This window comes from Episyrphus balteatus, chromosome 1 (assembly GCF_945859705.1).
Source record: "Episyrphus balteatus chromosome 1, idEpiBalt1.1, whole genome shotgun sequence".
Taxonomy (NCBI): Eukaryota; Metazoa; Arthropoda; class Insecta; order Diptera; family Syrphidae; genus Episyrphus; species Episyrphus balteatus.
In genome coordinates, this window is record NC_079134.1 from 51,512,722 (window position 1) to 51,534,060 (window position 21,339).

Below are 21,339 nucleotides of genomic sequence, written 5' to 3' on the forward strand. Positions count from 1 at the left end.
TGAGAAAAAGCAAAACGGATTACGTTTTAATTTTGCAATTTGCAATTTAATAATAAAATAACTTATTTCTAAGATACATTAAAAATTTTGATGGCACAAAGGGGGTCTAACGTTAAATAATAATGACAAAGTTATAAAATATAAACAAATATAATACATGGATAAACTTAGTTTGAAAAGTCTGCTGTACTCGAGTTGTTCAGACCCGGATGTCCAGTTGTAGGGTTGGTTAAGTTGGGTTGGGAATCCATGTGTTTTGCCTCAATTCCTCCCTCTGCATAACTGTTTAGGAGGGGAAAGCAATTGCGAAGAAGATTCATGCAGATTTTCTCGGGATCTCGATGGGGGCTTTAGACCCATTTGTTAAAGGCATGTCCTGAAGAAACAAAACGACATCAATGTAGGCAGAGTACATAAGGAATATATCGAACCAAAAAAGGAGAATCAATAAAAATATTACCTGCAACCAATTGGGGAGCTAAATGATGCTCTGAAACAATTACCACTTTCAACATGCCATTTGTTTCCACACTTCACTTATCATGCACATGTCGTCCAAGTTTGAACGCAGTGAAGCGATCTCTTATAAAATGGTTTTTCATCAACGGGAGCTGAAGGATTTTTGGGTGTTGAATGAGCTGCATAATGCAATGTTAGGATTGTCTTGCTTGTTGCTGTCTGCTGTTTGGGCTGAAAAGTGTTTCCTGGGGGAATATTTTTCGGGAGGTATGTTTGTATTTGCTTTTCTTTGCAGCGCACATACATGACGTGTATCATTTTAAAAATGTAAGAGACTGTTTTTGTGGTGGGCATTCTAATGAGGCAATTTATTAACAACAAGAGCTTTGTTATCATTTATTCATGTTGATCGTCTAAGAATAGACGTTTTCGCAAACGAGCGGGCATTCCAAGAGCATTTTACATTACATTTTGGCTGTGAGGGTTGAAGGTACCGACACGATTAAGACCCAAGCGCACAGTACACAGAATTCTTCTTTTGTGAAATAATTCCTAGAAAAAAAGATAAATACGCTAGCTCATTGTAAGAATAAATTGATTTACTTTCCATCTCCTTTTCAGGTTTTTCTCTTTAATTTTGGGGAAGATATCGCACTCTTGCAAACACGTGAATCCTAAAATTATTAAATTAAAAAAAAACCAAAGTTTATCGTACAATTTTCATCTTTTTCCAAAAAATATGCTAATACTTACATTGATTTGTGTTGTTTGTTATTCCTAATTGAATTCAATTTTAAATATTAAATTTTTTTTTGTCATATATCTGTCAACTGCAGCTGTCGTTTATTGGAATCTGACATTTAATAAGTGTAATGTACCTTGGCAGTACTGTTTTCTATCGAGAGAAAGTAAAATCTGGATAATTATCTGGATTTTTCAAAAATCTATACAGATAAAGTTTTTGTTGTAATTAACACGTAAATTGTTTTCATTTCAAAAATCTCGATGTCGTTTTTTTGCACAAAATCTATATAGACAAACAAAAAAACACACCTATTAAGAGACCAAGTTTTTATGAAAAACTCATTTTTGAAAAAAAACCGATTACGCCACTATTGCTCTCATAGCCTCATATATGGATTGAAATTTTACAATGGTCTTGCACTTTTGCTATACCCTAACCTTATTGCAAAATAAAAATACAATGGTGTAAAATTTTTTTGACAGATGGCAGCTCGCCGTCGCGTGTCGCCCATGATGAACAGTTTATCTTTTTTATTCTTATTCTTTTTTATTTTGTTTCTTTTGATGTAATTTGTGAAAATAAATTAACCCGAACACAACAAAGAATGAAATTATAAAAAAATTGAAAAAAAAAGAAGAAGCATCGGTGGAAAGACAACTCCGTAAAAAAAAGAGTGAAGCTGATATAATTCATATCATGGATTCCATTCAATATTTACTATAGATAAGAAGAGGTACGTTCACGATCTATTGTAAAAAAATAAAATTTTACACTTTTACTAGACCTGTTGCACCAGATCGTGAATACCCCTAATGTAATAGTACGCGCCTCACAGAATGATTATCAAAAGAAAATTAGAAAAAAGAGTCAAGCCTCTTCAGGCTTCGTGTAATAGTCAGCTATTACACGAAGCTTGACTCTTTTTTCATTCTGTGAGGCGCGTACTATTACATGATGCCTCTTGAGTCCAGGTCTCAAATTTGACATTTCTCTTTTGATTTAAAATGTGTTGTTGTTGTATTGCACCAAGAAGCAAAAAGAAATGAAAGGGAATTTTGAAAAAAGAAAAAGTGGAAAAAGAAACGTCAAAAAAGAGTATCAGAATTCCGACCCACGACTCTCTGGTCGGATAATTTTTTGTTTCATCTTTTGCACTCATTACGTTTGAAAAGAGACGCGCCTCTTGAGGCTTTATGTAATAGCTGACCTTTTAAGGCTTGGCCACACCGGAGGGTACGGGTAGCGGCAACGATATTTGTATTACAAAAATTCCACACCCGAACGTTGATGTGTCAGTTTGGAATTTTTTCCATACAAATACCCGTACCGTTACCTGTACCTCTACCGCGTACCCTCCGGTGTGGCCAAACCTTTATCCTTTGGGAGTTGCCAAACAGATTATGTGTGAAATGCCAAACATGATGAGTGAAGTCATTGCTTAAATCAAACAGTCCCAACTCCTAACATTATCTCAACTATAAATTTACAAAAAACCATCAATAATTTCCCTCTTCATGAACACTATTCCTGGAAAGATGCATAAAATCATAAATTTCCCATTTTCACCTACACCATCATGCGCATGAGTATGACTTCCAGCAAATCATACAAGAAAAGTAAAAAAAAATACATACCTAAAAAGTTGAGCTACCGAGAACGTATGATTATTGGAATGCGCGCCGTCACAGTATCCGCAAGTGAGTGAATTTTTTTCTTCAATCAATCGGAACGGAAAAAGTGTGAAATCATTAAAAAAATTTTAATTTTATTTAAAAGAAATAATTCCCCGTCTTTTTTTGAAAAAAATCTATTAAAGTTTTTTATTTTTGCGAAATTCTAGTGTTAAAATAAAAGAATAAATAAAAAAAGTAGTAAGTTTTCTCTGTTCCATAAAATTACGGAATCACCAAGAGTAAAGGAATCCAAGAAGAATCTCGTCCTCGCTTTCCTTTACCAAGTTGAAGCAGGCCAGGGGCAACCAACAAAATATCGATTTTTCATTTGTTCCAGTGAAAAATATGAAAATTATTATTAAAAGTGTATAAATTCAATTTAATTGTATTAATTTTATTCTAAACGAAATACGCGAATTTACTCGGAGAGTTGTTAAAAGAGCTGAGAAATAAAATAAAAAATTGTGCGAATATTGAAATAAAAAGAAAAAAAATTGTAAATTTGTGTAACTTTTTTCCAAGCAATCGATAATTTCTCTGGATTAGAATATATTAGTTTATTGCAGTTAATAATTTGAATAAACTCTCATAAAAAGTAAGTTTTAATAAAAAATAAAATTAATTCTTTTGATAATTTCTGCTTTTTTGTTTATTTCGTTGATTCTTTCCTCGCATGTTTATGTTGATTGCCCTTAATTTTTTTGAAAATTCTATGGAATTCCCAGCTGTCAATTTTTGGGGGCCAAATTATGAGTAAAAAAATACATTTCCAATATGAATGAAAGAGATGACTATTATAAATAAATAACTTCCCTGACAGGTTTCTTTGATGGGTATTTTTTTTTCTTTTAATTTCCTTTCGTATTTGCTGTACTTGATGTCATCTTTAATCCATTATTTTATCTAGATTTTTATATTTTTCCAATAAGCATTAGTAGCAGTTGCATTTCCATTAAAAATTTGTTTTCTTTTTTTTTTGTTATTCCAATTTGTGATAAAATTATTTATATTTGATGTAAATTTGGAAAAAATCCGTTTTGATTTCCAGTTTTAGAGCATACACTGCATCTTATTTCTCCTTCTCTCTTATTGTTTGCGAAAGCTCTTTCTTTTCTTGTCATTTGGGTTTCAGATTGCAGATGTGCAAAAATTGCATGTGCAACAGTGTTGATGTTGGGTAAAAGGGTTGCCAAATGTTGGTTTCTTATAAGTAAATGTTTTTCGAATGTTGCCTAGCATTTTTAAAGATTGGGTTGTAGGGAAAAGGATGAGTTTACAACATGATGTCAGTAGCGCTTTTGTGAGCATTTGCACAGAAGGGACTAGATTAGTTTTTAGGGTAAATGAGCGCAAATTATAATAATGTTGAATATCGACGGACTTCGTTGTAAGTGGAGGTTTAAAACAATTAAACCGAAAGAGAATTCTTTCGAGCTGCAAAGAGGTTATCAGGGTTAAAGAGGTCAGCTTTCGTTGTTACAAAGCCAAACCTACTGATGAAAACCGAAAAAAGTTCAAACAAGCAAAAAAGGTCAGTAACGCACATATTCGACGAACCAAATTTTTGCATGACCTAGAATTAAGGCAAAAAATGCTACAATGTCCCAAAGGTAGTAAAAAATGTTGGTCATTTCGTCGGCGGAAGGCAAAATTGTTCTAAGTCACAAAAAGAAAATTTAACAGGGGACGATTTTTAACTTTCAAATTGATTGAAAGTGATATTTTTTTGCTCTTCGGTAATTCAATTTATATTTGTTATTTCCTTTTGAAGAAACCATACAAACTTTCTTCATAAGTAAAAACATACTATTTTTTAATATTTTTAAAATCTAAAAACCCAAAATTGGACATAGAACAATTCCTATGAAAGTACCCACTTTCCTTAAATAAAAAAGAACAAAATATGATGGGACAATCAAGAATATTCGGGTCTCATTTTCAGAAGGCTACTTGCTTGTTTTCATTGTTCGATGTCCCAATTTTTTAGACAAAAACGATTTTCAAATTCGGAAAGAGCACCTTTAAATTAGTAAAATTGCATCCTTATCTCATTTTCGGATTTAGAACAATTTTTCATCTGTCCTATTCTTCTGGTCTCTTCCCGAGTGAATGGAAAACATCATTTGTCCAGGGCGAATCTTCCTCACCCCCAAACTACAGACCGATCACACTTACGTCCCTTCTTTCCAAGGTCATGATTAATTTTCATCTTGAAAAATATCTCGAGAAACGAAAGCTTCTTAATCACCGGCAGGACGGTTTTCGTAGCAACGGGTCCACTGGTGATCTGATAGTTTATCTTTACATTATTTTGGAGAAAGTAAAATTGTTGCTCTTGATATTTCAAAGACATTAGATAGAGTTTGGCATCAAGTTCTTTCGAAAATGCGTGCTATGTAGTTAGAAATATGGATCATTAACCCCGTTTCAATAACGCAATTAGCATGTTCTTTTGTTACCACAATTTATTGAAGCCCCAAATTGGACAGTAAATCAACTTCTAAAGAATTTCATGCTCTGACCGATTAAATTCAAAGGATTGCTTCATTTTATAATCGCACTGAGATCGTAAATCGTGGTTTCGCTATTCATGTCAGACAACACCTAAGGTATACATATTGAGATCTTCGATGAGTTGAAACACCTAACACAGCTTGTTTACGAGCCAAATCGAATTTCGGATAGTAATGATCGATCTGAAAACCCGAATTTCGGATAGTACTAATAATCGAGCTGAAAACACTTACACATACACTGTATATGTGGATCATTGTGACATACATATTTAATAATTTCTCGTGCCAAAACAAATCCAGTTCAAGAAAGAGCATCGCTGAGAACTGTTTGCCAATACGAAAAAGCCAACTGGGACTTCCTCAATGATTTCTTTTTAAATTTTATCTGGTCACTAGGTATATTTCTTCGATAGTGACGCATATTCCAACACTGATGTAGTAATCACAAAACTTAAATCTTTTAGGAATGAGATTTTTCATCTCGAATCAGGTTAAAACTATCAAGCTGAAAGAGAATGCATGGTTTAATCCGATGTTACAAAGGCAACACAATTGAGGAAAATCGGTAAAGTCAACAAGGCCTATATTCCACGAACGAATCAACAATTAAGGAAAAATATACTAGAATTTCCCAAAGATAGTAAAAGTGTTTGGTCATTTGCAAAAATCATTTTAAACTCGACATCATCTTCGGTTCCAAAACAACCTTCTATGGATTGAGCGTATTAAATGTCGGCAAAAAAGCTGTGAAATGGTCCGAAAGTATAAGTAGTTTTGCACCTCTTCTGAACTATGTACCTTTAATTTATAAGGCATATATACGTTTGTTGGTTGGAGTTCCCCGTAGCACGATTCCCAGCCTCCAAAACCTGTTATTATTATTATTTCATGGGTTCCCCATGAGTATCATTGTATTAAAAAAGGGCATCTCTGCTTTGCCGTTCTCTCGGTGGTAAATTATAGGTCCCTTCAATTCTTGCAAACACGCCCACAACAATGGTTGAGAGTTGTTAGGCACTACACTTTGCTCCTTCATGAAGTGTTGTGCCAAATTTTCGAAGTTCTCAAGTCTCAAGCCAATTAGTCAATCTCTTATCATCTTCCAAGTAAAAATTAAATCCATTGGAAATTGTGAAAAAAAATCTTAAAGAAAATGTCCCGCTTATTTAAAGGGACTTAAAATCCTATACAAGAGCTTTGCTGAATAATTGCCTTCTCGAACAAAGTGGAAAGCGGCAAGTAAAAGCGACTATCATAGCAAAATACGTTCAAGTTTTGGGTACCGGCAATGAATTCCAAGTAATTGCAGACCCAATCAACTTGGATTTGCCAACTAAAACTCCCAACTACACATCTATCAGTTTTCAGCTCTTCTAAAATAATTGCTGGTATTCAATTTACAACAAATTCTAGCTTTGCTTAGAAATAAATAAGTTATTAGCGCAACAAGTCGTTGTGAACTTGCGCCTACTGACTTATACTCTCAATCACCCTGTGTATGTGTTGTTAGTACAATGGAGGGTACTTAATATAATATCTGCCGAATCTGATTAACTGATCTGATGAGAGGTACTTTATCATGATAAGATACTATCTAAGAAGGCTATGAAGGGCTACTTGCAAGAGCCCGAAGCCACAAAATAAATATTTTATTGTAAATTGTTTTCTACACTGTTATTAAAATTATAATGAAAAGAACCTTATGAAAACCTCTTTATTATTCATTATTATAGAGGTAAACTGTTCTTAAATTTACTTCCAATTTCCTTTCCTTTTTTGTCTGCTAAAGAATACCCACAAAAAAATAAAAATCTATATAGTAGTATATAAGAATGTATAATCATTTGTTTGATTTTTTTTCTGTTCTCAGCGATAATAGTTTTTTTTTATTTTTTTTTGTAAACATTATTATCTGAAGAGTCTGAAATCATTAAAAATATTTAATAATAATTGTAGTATAACTAAGTATGTACTTTCATCTCTGTAGTTGAAGTGCAAAGAATTATTCAAAAGATAAGCTGTTCTTATTTGTTTATTTTAATTATTGACTCTTATCAAGGCTATATGATTTATTCAAATAGGGTGTTTTGTGTAGTTAATAAAATAAAAATATTGAACATCAAAACAAATTGCACTAAAATAGAAATAATTTGTTCTAAAAAATATATAATACACTTTAATAAGATTTGAATGGCATTGAAAATGAAAATTATGTCCGACTCGTATGGAATTCTGCAGAAAAATTAAAATTTTTTTTTTTGGGAACTAGGTTTTTAGAACGATATTGTTTTCGCTTATGCCTAACCCCTAAGGCTTGGAAAGGTCTCACCTTTTTGAATTTCTTAATCCGATGGATCCAACTTTTAGTTGATCTTTCGGTTATTGACTCATTGACGTACAGAGTTTTTCTTTGGTACCCAAAATTTGTCAGTAGTAAAAAAGAAATATTAAAAACCATGCCAGCAAAAGCCTGTTTTCCTTTAAATTTTTCATTTTGATCGTGACTAACAAAAATATGAGACTCAACACTTTCAGGGTTTTCGCACCTAAGTATTAAGTAAGCTGATAGTGTTATAAAAATAAAATAATATTATTATGTTTGATAATTACCAAACAAGTTAACAAAAACAAAACAAATTGAATGCTGTTTATAATATCTTCTTGAGATAACGATCGAAAAATGTAGATAGAGTTCCTAATAATACGAGTAAAGATAAAATTTTAATGCACTTAAAAAAATAAGAGGTTGTTTAACAAAAAATATTAAACATTGTCAATAATATTTGAAATTTTATATAAGATATTAACTCAAATTTACACTAGTAAGTGAAGTTCCTAAGTGAAAGTTGGATAAACAATGTATGTTTTAGCTTTTAGGGAACTTATGAAGACTTAAAAAAAAAACAGAAAACAAAATACATTGGTGATTGTTTGTTAAGAAAATAAAGGTGTCGATTTCTATGTAAATTATTTCGTATCAATTTTATTTGAGGCGTTCAGAATAATAATGGGCCAAGTTCATTTGAAATTTGAGCATTATTTTGAACTTTGAGAAGCTTTTTCTCAGGAATGTCCAGAGCGTTAAAACTAATGTGCATCGGTTTCTCCTTTTAAATTTTCCTGAAGCTCGCACTGTGTTTAACATATTAAGGGTATTAAACTCCCTTTAGTGCGCGTTAATTATAAAAAAAAAAAAAAAACTAAATGCACTTTTGAAATAAATGCTTCACAGATCAATAGCTTTATTCTCCAGAATTTCTTTCTTTCATAATATTAGATAATGCCTTAGTTTTTAAGACCTTAAACCATCCAACCTATAGATAAGTGGACTTGACCCATTATTATTCTGAACGCCTTATTTATGGATGTGATTCGTCTTCGTCTTGCTTGAAAAATAAAACATAAATGCCCGTAGTGGACTTCAACGAGAGAGAATTGAAAATCTGAAATGAGGGTATTGAAATTTGACTGTTACAGTATTGGCTTGTCTTGAGCCTCACTTAATAAAGTTTAGGTCCCACCAAAATATAAGATGATCTTTCACCGCTATTTGTTCAATTTAAAATCTTTTGGTGCGATTGTTTATGATTCACTCTAACCTTGATTGGCGTTTGTATCAAATACTTCTCTGAGCAGCGTAGTGATTGTTCTCCATGTAGATTATTGAGTAGGAAAAATTCCTTACCCTTGGACTATTTGGACAGGATAATCGTCGTTTTGTGTGTCGTCTTGACAGTATGTTGTGTAAAGTAGGCCGCCTTCCCCAGGCGATTTGCATTGATTTGTAAAAATGCTTAATTTAAAGAAGCACCTATTTTAGCAATCGTCTACGTGAAAAAGTTTGCAGTCGAATCGCTGACTCGCATTTATGATTTAAAGATGCTTAAACGAGTTCTTCAAGCAGAAGATCCTTTCCTTTGGTCGAAAGCGGGAATTTTTCTAGTGAAAAATTTCATTGCTATCAAAAAAAGTTAAAAAGTTAAAAAAAAATATTCGATTCTATACCTAGTTTAAGAGAGGGCAAAATTCGCCTAGAAACGAAGTTCCCAAATACAGCAAATTATATGAGCCGGGCTGAAACTGAAATGGACAAGTGCTTAGGAAGACATCTAGCGTGCTTTTTCTCGAGTTCATAAAACCAAACCTGCAGCAATACTGCACATCATAGGTTGTATGATATTTCTTTCTCAGGGTTTATCCTTCTAACACCAACTGAATCAGTCGTGCTCTATTTTTTTTTTTGGAGATGGTATTTTCACAATTAAGGCTTTTTGAATTCAATTAAGCTCTGTTACTTTTGCTTTCACACAAAGTATATTTATCTTATACCTATTGTATCTTTTCTTCCTTCAATTCGGCGCTGTTATGATCTCGATGTCGAGATCATAAATCTCCCACGTATCTGCTGTAGGGTTCACCGGGTTGACCTCATAAATCGGCAGGCAAGCCTCACGGTTTTGTGTTTTTCCATTTCTGATGCCAACTGAATGCTGGTGTTTTTGCATTTGATTGTCCCAGAAGTTTTTAGGCCTACCTTTCTTCTTACTCCTTATACCTATATTGTATATTGTAGAGCCTTTCTCTTCGGTTAAGGGGCATAGTAAATCACTGTATTTCGCAATGGCGCAACTGTATGTGCGATAGACTATCAACCTAGATCTCTGGGTTCAAATCCAGCCTCTACTTCCTAGGATTTTGTTCAAAGGTTCCACCTCTTGCGAGGAATTGACAAATCCTCAAGTGTAAACAAAATCTCTGGAAATGTTTTTTTTTTTTTATATTAAATTGTGTGAATTATATAGGTCAATGGGCATTTTTAAAAATCCACCGAAGCGTGGTCTAACTCTTAAAATATGGAAATTTGGAATTACTAAAGCATGTCCTTACATTTGAGCAATAAGAATTCACTATTAAAGTCAACAAGCCTTTTCTTCCCATAAAATCTAAAGTAAATCCTTTAGCTGCACAAAAGCTTTCTATTCACGGATACTGGATTATATCCATCACTTAATTTTATGAAAGGACCCTTTCACTTTCTTCAATGTTATTTTTCAAGTGAATTGTGTATCCAAGGATTAGGGTAGAACATTTGATTGACTTTCATTACACTAAAACCACATTTAAGTGGGTCGAATTCTTTTTGAAAATACGCAATAAAATAAGACTTTTCAAGAGGATATCTTGGAAGGATTTATAATAAAAAAGGTATGCATACAATATGTTTAATACAACCTTTTTTTTACCTTGTACCTATAAATTCTTTACTATCCTGGGTTTATATTATATTCTCAAATAAATCCTATCAATGTTAATAAAATCAATTCTCCCACATAAATTTACAGATCCACTTATATATTAAAGTAGGTATTTTTTTTTTTTCAAAAGCTACTTTCCAAGCTAAATTAATGGACTTCTCCGATTGCTGCTGCTGCGACTGGCAGTATGAGCACAATATTCAGTACAGCACCAGTACAGATAACCTTGACCAGTACTGATAGAAAATTATTAATAATGGTTGTCCAAACACAGACGCACATGAATGCAGATTGTAGTACATTCTCAGTCATTGAAACCGTGCAACGACGCGACGTTTGTTTTTGTTGTTGGACATTGTTTGTCGTTCATCGTTGTCGATGTCGTTTCTCGTTGTCCAAGTTGTGTCGTTCACTTAATTCCATTTAAGAAAATCCTCTGCGAAGTGGCAAATGTCCGCCTTCTTTTCACTTGAAATGCAAAACAAATTATCTTGTTGAGTATTATTCTTGATGTGATATGATGAGGATGATGTTGATGTTTGATGATGATGATGACCTGGAACAACGCCTCCATTCTTTTCAGTCCATCCCTTTCGGTTATATTTACTTTCGCTATATTTTTTGTGATATGAAAAATATGAAAAATATAAAAGAATACCAAGGCGAAGTGCGAACTAATTGAGTAATCTTTTTCGACGGACGTACGACGACAGGCGGATGCGCTCTATGCGCGTCGAGAGTGCAAATATTTTATCAAATCTTCGTTTATTTCAATTGCGCACCACATATGCTCTCAGAGTACAGGATTGGATTTATAAATTGTTTACTTTTCGGGCTCATGTCGCTGGGAAAGAAATTTATTTGATTGAAATTTAATTTTCAATATACCCCATGAATCGAGGGGTGATGGTTGGTGCGATGGGCTTAATATTCCTTGGGAGATATGTCCAAGCTTCTTAGAATATCTCTGTATTCATGCATCGACTTCGACAGATCTACATTTCTATCGACTTTTTACATCACATCACAATGAACTTTGTTAACCTGTTAACTAAGCTCTCTTTTAAAGAATTAAAGAAGCCATGTAAAGTTGTTCCGACTCATGTTCGATCCAGTTAAGTTAGGTTAATATTTCTGTCAGGCGAAGACTCGACTCACTAAGACCTCATTTGTTCATTGAGATACCACAAAAGACTAACGAGTTTGAAATTGGTGTTTGGTGTAATCGCGGCGCTTATGCACATACTTGCTGACTTTTGGAGTTCATAAGTTTATTTGAGTTTATCGCTATGACCAGTGCGATCTATTACAAACACCCTGTATGTGAGTATCGGTCTTATAACCGATATGTACAGCCATTGATCAATGTTAGGAGAAAAACCCATTTGCCACCAATTGCTTTTTTGGATGAAAAGAGTGACAGATTGGCTTTTTTAAGTCTTTCGTCAATATTGAGCTCCAGATCAGTTTTTTTTAATCCAAAATGAGTCCTAGATATTTATCTTGATAAGATAGAGTAAGTTTTACATATTATTAACTGTCGGAGGTTTGAAGTTTGGAATCTTCGTGAAGATTCACTGGGCTGTGTGTGCCCAGTGAACAAATTTTTTTAAACATGTTTGTAGCAGTTCTGCTAGGGTCTGTAGGTACTATGGTACTGGAACGGCACTTTCCTTAGCCTTAAAATATTCTCCCTCTATGTTTAGTAGCACTTCGTTGACTACCAAGTTCCATAGGAAGAGTGATAAGACTTATGTATCTGTTGGTTGTTCTACGTGTTTTGAAATTTCCCAGCTCTAAACTGATAATTAACTACTAATATTCTTCAGCGGGTCTTTTATTTTTAGATTGTCCAGGACATTCTTGATTGATGAATTCCTGAATTAATTAAAAACACCGTCTAGGTCTAAAAATGCGGCCAAAGTGTACTCGTCGAAGTGAATGCAATATTAAATGGTTTAGAAAGCAGTTTTCATCGACGTTCCCTTTGTGGAAGCATGTTGTGCTATAGATATCAGATATCTATCATTCTTTCCAAATTTTGAAGCAAGAAGGATGATACAAATAAGTCTTACATTTTTTGGAGTTAAATGGGAGTATTTTCCCGCTTTTAATATAAAAACCACCTTAGCTTCCCTCCAGGCCTTTGAGAAAAATATACAGCTTATCATAATAATTTCAAGCTTTCTCAAGATGATATCTGAGAAGTGTTGTAATTCGCCGGACATTATACTTTCTAGTCCAGGAGATTTGATTGTTCGATCCAGTGCTCAGTTGAAAAGTAAAGAACATGATTCAACGACGAGCTTACAACAATTTTGACCTTAATAAACTTGCTGTTTATCTGGGGACCGAACTGGGAGACTTGATAAAGAGACGCATGGGAGTATCTTGAACCACGTTAGGGTTTGTTACGATTTTTGGCCAAAACCATGAGCTGTCGGTGGTATCTCAATCGAATAACCTATATTATTCGAACATCGAATGAACTCAATTCTTTACTTAATTTATTCTGGTAAACGTTTCTTTCTAACTTTTATGACCTGCCTGGAATCAACAAATTAGCCTCATTTTCCACGAAAGCCATAGGGAACTCATTCGAATCACAATGCGCCACACAGGAAGTTCGCCAAAACGTGATTTATGCTAATGACACTGTTTTCTTTGCTAAATTTCCGTGTTGGAATTAGAATGGGATTTTCCTTTTGGTGAATTTCAAGATAGAAAGTTTTGTCTACCTATTTGTTACCTACATTTCTTTTTTAAGTGGTCCTTAGGCTCTATAAGTCTATAAGTCCGCTACTTGTTGGGTCATAGAAGAAACAGATACACTTCTGTTAATAATGATAGTTATATTATTATTTTTTACATTTTTTTGTTGATGACAATTTGCATTGCAATAAGACAAATTAATAAATTGGCCATTGTATGATCATTTCGAGGAGTAAGAGAATATTATTGTAGTCAATCTATGTCGCTGTGTTTGCATCAACTCTAGTGTTTTTAAAATGAGTAGGTACTGCAAAAAATTATTTTTTGTTTATCTCATGTCTCTCAATGACAAGAATAACCATTTAAACAATTGGTTTTAGTTAGTGAAATTTGTTTTTCTTTCATTCCTCACAAAACGACACGACATTATATATTATTTGTTTTGAGATTTAAGTACCAACTACTATTTTAAGAGCTGGTCAATCCGTTTTATATTTTGTATGTTTGTGTGTATAGGGGTACCTAATTATCTTTGATATAACAACTTATTTTGATATTGCATAGAGCTAATATGTTTCAACGGATGATACGAATGATTAATGTATTTGGATGGAATACGTAGGTCGAAAATATAGTTGAACATGAAGATGTGATGAATATAATACTAAAGCTACAGATATTTTGGAGAAAGGGGAACTTTACATTGCAGTGAATTACCCTTGAAAAATACCGTGGGGGATTTTTAAAGAGTAAGCAGTTTTATTAAATTTAAATAATTTAAAATATAACAGACAATGACAAATTTTGAACCAACAAAAATTGTTGCCTAAAAAAAAGCCCAATCTACAAATATGTTACCAATGAATTTTCCACACCATTTATGACACATTGTTTTTATCGGGTGATCCGTCCCGATTGTCCAAAACTGATTTTAATTGTGTTGGGATGCAAGAGTTTGAATTTAGACGCGGTATTATGAGGAACATAAAAATAGACAAATATAATTTTGATGTAGTCAGGGACATTGTTCCACTATAATATCGCACAATGACATCAGTTCAGAGATAAAGCGAAGAAACGCTCTTTCCAATCGCTGTTTCTTCGGGCTTAATAAGTAAAACCTTCTCTCAAAGAACCATATTCAGCGGTTAAGATAGCTGGGTCATCCAGAATATCCAAAAAACACCTATGTTTGGGATGTTGTGGATTAGGTAGGTTGGTTGTCAATACTTCCAAAAATTTCTTTTGCTGATAGTCAAAAGTCATGATTTTTGATTTCCTTTTAAAGTCGCTCGTTGCTCAACTATTTTTGCTGCTATCGGTCGAAGAAAAGTTCGATGCAGATTTTTAGGATTTCTCTGTCCACCATTTGTAGCACTTTCATGACTGCCTTGAAAATGGCATACCGCAAAGCTGTAGAAAAAGACAAATCGAACAAAATGCATGTTAATTAGAATTTTTGTTGGTTTTCTCATCCAATTTTTTTTACTTATTAGGGGTAGAAGGAAATGAAAGGCATAGTTGTCTTTTCCGAGTACCGAACGAGAGTGTGGACTGAATCTCGGGAGCTTGTTGAAGTTGATTTCTAGAGGTGTTGCGTTTAACTGATAGTCTGATCTTCATGAGAGTGTCAAAGTAATGCTTCTGCTGTTTCTAGCAGTGCGATTTATGATGAATATTTTCTAGATGTGATATTCAATTTCGAATTTATTGATGCCCTAAGGTTCACGGCGCTGATATCTATTGTGAACCGACCAATCAACAAACTTTTCTAGTGAACTCTATTTTAAATCCAAAACTTCCACTTTTATCAAAGTCCATGAGTCTGCACCTTACAGCAGGACTGGTATGATAAGAGTTTTGTACTGTGGTTGTTCGAAAGGTCTTTTCTACATGATTGCTTTCTTAGGCAAAAAAGCGGGACAGCTGTTAGCAAGATTAATTCTTCTGTAAAAATCAACGCCTGCATTGATGTTTGTGTTTATAGCGGAGCCTCGGCAGACAAAGTCCTTCTCAAAGTAATGGGTGGTCATGGCGACTGTTAAATCCATTTCAGCCGTTTGCTTTGATGCTCACGAAATTGAAACTGACAGCACTCTGTCTTTTTGTGATTATATCAATATTGTCGGCAAGCTGATGGACAAACTGTTGAAAGACTGTGTCCCTGGCGTTGCCTTATCTAAAATCTTTTTTGTCATCAAAAATATCGGTTAGGTCCTTGCCCACCTTGACGGCTTATCTCTTTAGATACTGTTATACGCGGCCCGGAAACCAATGAACAGGTGATTGGTATCGATTTTATGTTCCTCGCTTTTTCCCTGATCTACCGTAATGTGAATAATAGGTGGAGAGAACCTAAAGGCAATGTTATGGAGACGGATGCATCTTATGTTTGGAGCAGTTCGGAGGGTCTCCATTCTTAAGGATCAGGCAGACTAAAGAAACTATAATTTAATTATGTAAAAATTTTCTTTTTGTCTAAATGAACATGAACAATTTATATTAATACTCTTGTATAAAGAAAAAGTCAAAAGCTAAAATTCCTTTTTTCAAACTTTGTTTAAAGATATCTTATTGCATATACTAATACGCTACACTTTTTATTGGCAATAACTTTCACTTTTGGAGCAGGTACGCCAGTGGTTATTAAAATTTCATGTTCATATTTGACAAGGACCCTTTTTAATAATTAAAAAATAAGTCCATTAAAAAAAAACATCAACTCTTTCTTTATGCTCTGGATATATAGAAGAATTTAACTCATAAACCTTCACTTTATAGGGTCATAATAAAATTTACACCTTGCCAACCCTCTGTACACAATATCCGATTCTTTTCCATTCAAGAACGAAATTCTTCAATTACCAAGAATTTACAACAACACCATTTTCAATTCCAGAGCATGGATAACATGATTTATTTTGTGTATACGTTGTATTTATAAATGCCTCAAGCAGTACGCGTGTATGTAAGTTCTAAAAAAAAACCCCAAACACTTTCTCAGGACTAACAAAGGCTCTCACCACGAACAACCACAATCACAAACAAAAATCTTCGCCTCTTAACTTTGAAGTGCCTATATTCTGCGCATTTTTATTTTATCTACAATCATCAAACAAAAAATCCTGGTATAGACATTTCGATGCCAACGCCCTCCATTGAGGCACCAGCACAATGTATTAAACATGATTCCGACCATTTCTACCTCATGATGGGTGTAAGGCTAAAATACAAAAAAAAACCACCCTTCACTCCAATAAAAATGAGATTAAAGGACTTCCCATTCCCATGGTTGTGTGGGTTATGGCTATAGACTCCTCTGTTGACGTCATGGGGGTTTAATTACCGTTGGGTAGTTGAATTTGACAGGCGATAGCAACAGCTACATAATGAAATCCTACCAATTTAGGCCACCCGAGTGAAAATGTGGTGGTGTCATGAGCACGGGCTAAGTGAATTTTTGACTGAAATATGTTTTTTTTTTTTTATTCACAGCATGATACACATAAACCACCCTTCTTTTAAGTGTTGTGGATGTTTGTTGGAAAAGTGGTAAGCATGTAGACCTACAGCTCTAGTATTTTCACCTCTTTACTAAACACCTTAAAGAGAAAAGAAGCTATATAACATTCCATAGCGTGACATGTGCAAATTAATTCATTAACAAGTTATGTCAAACAGAGGTGCGTTCTTTTTCTAACAATAGTTAACTATTGTTAACTATCGTTAACTTTTGTCGTTCCTAAACTACAAAATAGTTACGATTTGTAACTATTTGACAGATGAACATCGTTCCTAAACTCGTTTTGAAGTGTCAAATAGTTACAAATCGTAACTATTTCCAACTCACCTCCATGATATGAGTTGAACATTCATGAGATTGTTGATGTGTCAAAGTGGATGTTTTGTTTACAAAACGAACACAAAGATTTTTTTTCCTTTGAAATAAGAGGAAAAAATGAAAATAAAAAGAGAGTTTTGTAATTTTTTGATGATAGATAATTTATTTTGAATAAAAAACAAAATTTTTTGCTATAATAATGGAAATAAAAGTATTCTCAAAAAAAAAATTAGCTCATGGTTTGACAGTCTAACAATCTGTAACAATAAATCGTTCCTAAATGATTTGTAAAAAATTCAACGATTTCTAACAATGACACTTCAACAATAATTTTTGACATAACAACGATCGTTGACTATTGTTAGAAAAAGAACGCACCTCAGGACTGTTTGCACTTTTCCAAGTGTCGGGTTACATCATTTAGGTAATAAATTTGAAAATTTCAAAAAAAAAGATGGGTGGTTTAACTAAATTAAAATTATTTCCATTACAAATATTGGATTATCATGATTTCGATGAACTTTCAACATGTGATGGTCGATGTCAGAAACACTTTGGAGAATATTTTATTGATTTTTGGAATAGAATACCAACATTTTATTTTTGTTTTACTTCATTTTTCAAAAGTTTCTGAGAGTAGGTAGAAATATGTAAGTATAGCATTGGAATTTTTTTAATACCTGCATGTATTTCATCAGTCTGGAATCAAAAAATATTTTTGTAAAAGTATTTGAATACAGTAAATATCATACATGTTTGCCAATACCGCACCAGTGTTTGGCAAAGGGTGGATTAAAGTGGAATGCAATCATTTGATGCGGCCATATATCTTGTCCGCCTTGAAGACTAACATTGAATGAGTGTTGCAGTAGTATCACTCGAAGGCATTTGCCACTGCACAAACCTCTTTGGCGGCAATAGACCATAGTTGGGAATTTGGAAACCATCATCATTACATCCATTCAAGGGGTATTTAAAAGATTCGGTGTGGCTATAATTGATGTTGTCGACATCACCGCAAGCCTTAAGGCACATTACAGATTTATAAGGCAAACTATGGTTAAATTCGGCAAAGTGATTCCCATTCACCGAGATCATGTAACAATTGTCTGTTATTAAAATTTGTAGGGCGAACTTTGAGCCTCGATGTAGAGTTACCGTACTGCCTCAAACATGAGGTACATATTTGATTCTTTGGAGTATTCTAAAAGATAGTAGTTCTTAACATTTTTCAGAGCTTCTACATCAACTACATCAATGTAGTAAGCTCTGAAATAGACACCTGGTGTTATCCCTGATATCTATTTCATTGGAGCATTAGTGTTTCTCGTTGTCGTTTATTCAATTCAATTCCTTATGAAACTAAAAATGAAACAAACTTCAAAAATTTTAAAAGATATGTAACTGAATTCATCAAATCAGTAGAAGCAGAGCCCGACTCAGGACAACACGACTTTGTACACCCCGACTCACGACAGCCCGATTCAACCCATAGCCCGACTCAAGATAGCCCGACTCATCGCAACTCGACTCAGGTAAGAACTCGATCTGAGTCGAGTCGTGATGAGTCGGGTTATCTTGAGTCGGGCTATGGGTTGAATCGGGCTGTCGTGAGTCGGGGTGTACAAAGTCGTGTTGTCCTGAGTCGGGCTATACCCTTCCCATCAAATAATACCGTTTCTGCTTGAACTTCGTAAGTATATTTTTTAAAAGATTTAATTTTCTGTTAAGCCCGTTTCCGTACGCATAAATCTGTGAATATTTGATGGGTATCGATTTGATGTTCCTGGGTTTTTTTCCAAGGTCTGCCACTTTTGACGAAGGTCTGCAGATGTTCACATAATATGATAGAGGAACTCATATTCAATGTTGCTGCCTTGAACTGCCTTTAACTATCGATCATCTCTGATGGTGATGGCACAGCAGTTTAACATTCACCTTTGCTGGGTGCCGGGTGATAGAGACATTTCAGGATATTGCAGAGCTGATGAACTTGCCAAAAGTGGAACACTGATACCATTATTACCAAATAAGTATTCCCATCTCATCACTCTAATTGTTTAATATCTCTAAGCAGATCTTAAATCAGCTCCGTAATAGTTGAAATAACAGGACACTGCATAATAGCAAGCACGCAACACGCCTCGGAATCTATTCCAATGATTTCTGAAGAAGCTGCATGGATGAGGAGGAGGTGAAATAGATTCCACACCTTCTCTGTGAATGTCCTGCGTTATCTCAAAGACGTAGACTCCATTTGGGAGAACTCTATTATAAAAATCCTAGTGAGCTGGCAAATATAGACATAGGTAATCTCGCTCGCTTTATTAGAAGCTCTAAATGGTTCAACGAATAGGAAGAAAACAAAAATCTCAAAGATTCATTGTGGTATCACAACGGACCAATTATGGTCTAAGTGTATCAGCTCTCTAGCTGATAGCCACGTTAACCTAACCTAACCTGTATTCAATGTTGAGGTGGCTGATGACTTTTTACTTAGTTCTATTCTGGGGGCATGCTTTCTTTCAAAAGTTTTCGGCGATCGAGTTGGTTCACACTCGCAACCAGGTCATTGCCTGTGCTTTAGACAGCTCGGCAGTAAGGTCGTCAGTACAGTTTTATTGGACTTTAGTTTTAATATGACATCCTTCACTTCGTCCAGGTCGGGGAAACGGAATCTGCATTTGGCCGATATTAGGGTATTCATCGCCAAATTCTCAACATTGATTGCACATCGACTACGATTTTCCCTTGTTTGTCTTTGCAGGCTTTAGTACCTACGTCACGTCGGCCTGTCATATTAAAACTCTTAAACATCAATCCTGCAATAGCATCTCTCAAAATAGGGATTTCGTTGTGGTGGTCTAGTGAAACCTAGTACTTTAGAGGAGGCATCTCTGATGGCTCCTTGGTGCTGTTACCTCATTTTTATACTTGCTGCTGGCCGACTTCTTAAGAGGTTACTATCGATCGTAAAGGGCTATGGTGATCTACTGCGATTGTAGTCATCCGACGACGTCAAACCTCGCGGAGGTGCATCCGTACTAACTACAACGAGGCATTGATTAGAGTAAATGTTGGCTCCTCGGACGGTTTACACGTCCATAATATTAGAGGAATTTCTAGCATCGATCGCAATATTGAAGATCTTGTTGACGCCACCGACCGTTGCGTTGGTTAGGTATGTCTGAACTTCAACAGATAGTAGCCGCTGTCTACTATCAAAAGTTTACCATCTTTAATTGTGCCAGTAGCTGATAAATAACACTGTGCAAGTTTTTTGAAAAAAATTTTTGAGACAGGTGCGCGATTAACTGTTTCGTCCTATTTTGGACCCGAGAAATTTATTGGCGTCATTAGTTTTTCGATTTATCGGTACGACTTCGAACAAAATTTTTTTTGAAAGTTTTTTCAATTATTTTGAGAGTTTCCCACTGTTTTTAGTCATTTTTCAACCAAAAACAATATTTATATTGCTAATAATTCTACTCAAACGTTATTTGCTACCAGTAGAAAGACATTATAAACAATTTTGAGCAATTCATTTGAAAATTTAGTGATTTTTTTTGAAAAAATAAAAAAAAATCGAAATTTTTTTCATTTTTTATCGTTTTTTCGCTGGTTTGTTCTCTTTTGTGCAAATACATTGCATGTTTTTCATTATAAATTAATTTAACTGTTAATTTAGTGTTGGTTAAACTTCGACAGTCTATCGATAGCATCGATAACAAAAAAATATCGATTATATCGATACTTCACAAAACTATCGATAGTTTCAATACTCCCAAATTATTTTACCACAAAGCTACCGATATTGTCGATAGCTTTGAAATTAATTAAACATAATTTGAACTAGAAGTTAAGTTTTCGTTTGACATTGGATATAAAAAACGAATTAACTTAGTGTTTGGTAGATATCGATAGTTTCCATTATGAATTGTATCGATAGTTTTGAGAAAAAAAACTATCGATAATATCGGTAGCCATGTGATAAAATTATTTGGAAGTATTTAAACTATCGATAGTTTTGTGAAGTATCGATATAATCGATATTTTTTTGTTATCGATGCTATCGATAGACTGTCGAAGTTTAACCAACACTAAATTAACAGTTTAATTAATTTATAATGAAAAACAT

At 34.1% G+C, this 21,339-nt stretch overlaps 1 protein-coding gene and 1 long non-coding RNA gene across 10 annotated transcripts in view; one reads left to right on the forward strand and one right to left on the reverse strand.

Annotated features, from left to right (window-relative positions):
• Positions 1–408: 408 nt before the first annotated feature.
• Positions 409–1,483, reverse strand: LOC129905762 (uncharacterized). Its single transcript, XR_008770652.1, has 3 exons — positions 1,213–1,483; positions 1,063–1,133; positions 409–1,011 (listed from the first exon to the last, which is right to left on the reverse strand). It is a non-coding gene; the product is annotated as an uncharacterized LOC129905762 (long non-coding RNA).
• Positions 1,484–3,007: 1,524 nt separating this feature from the next.
• The window catches only part of LOC129907091 (GTPase-activating protein skywalker), a 150,465-nt gene continuing 132,133 nt past the window's right edge, over positions 3,008–21,339 (forward strand). For 5 of the 9 annotated variants that reach the window (XM_055983147.1, XM_055983150.1, XM_055983154.1 and 2 more), the window contains exon 1: positions 3,008–3,472. The gene's annotated coding sequence lies outside the window, so the exon portion shown is untranslated. The remainder of the gene's footprint in view (positions 3,473–21,339) is intronic. The other 4 variants (XM_055983152.1, XM_055983153.1, XM_055983156.1 and 1 more) reach the window with 3 other exon arrangements.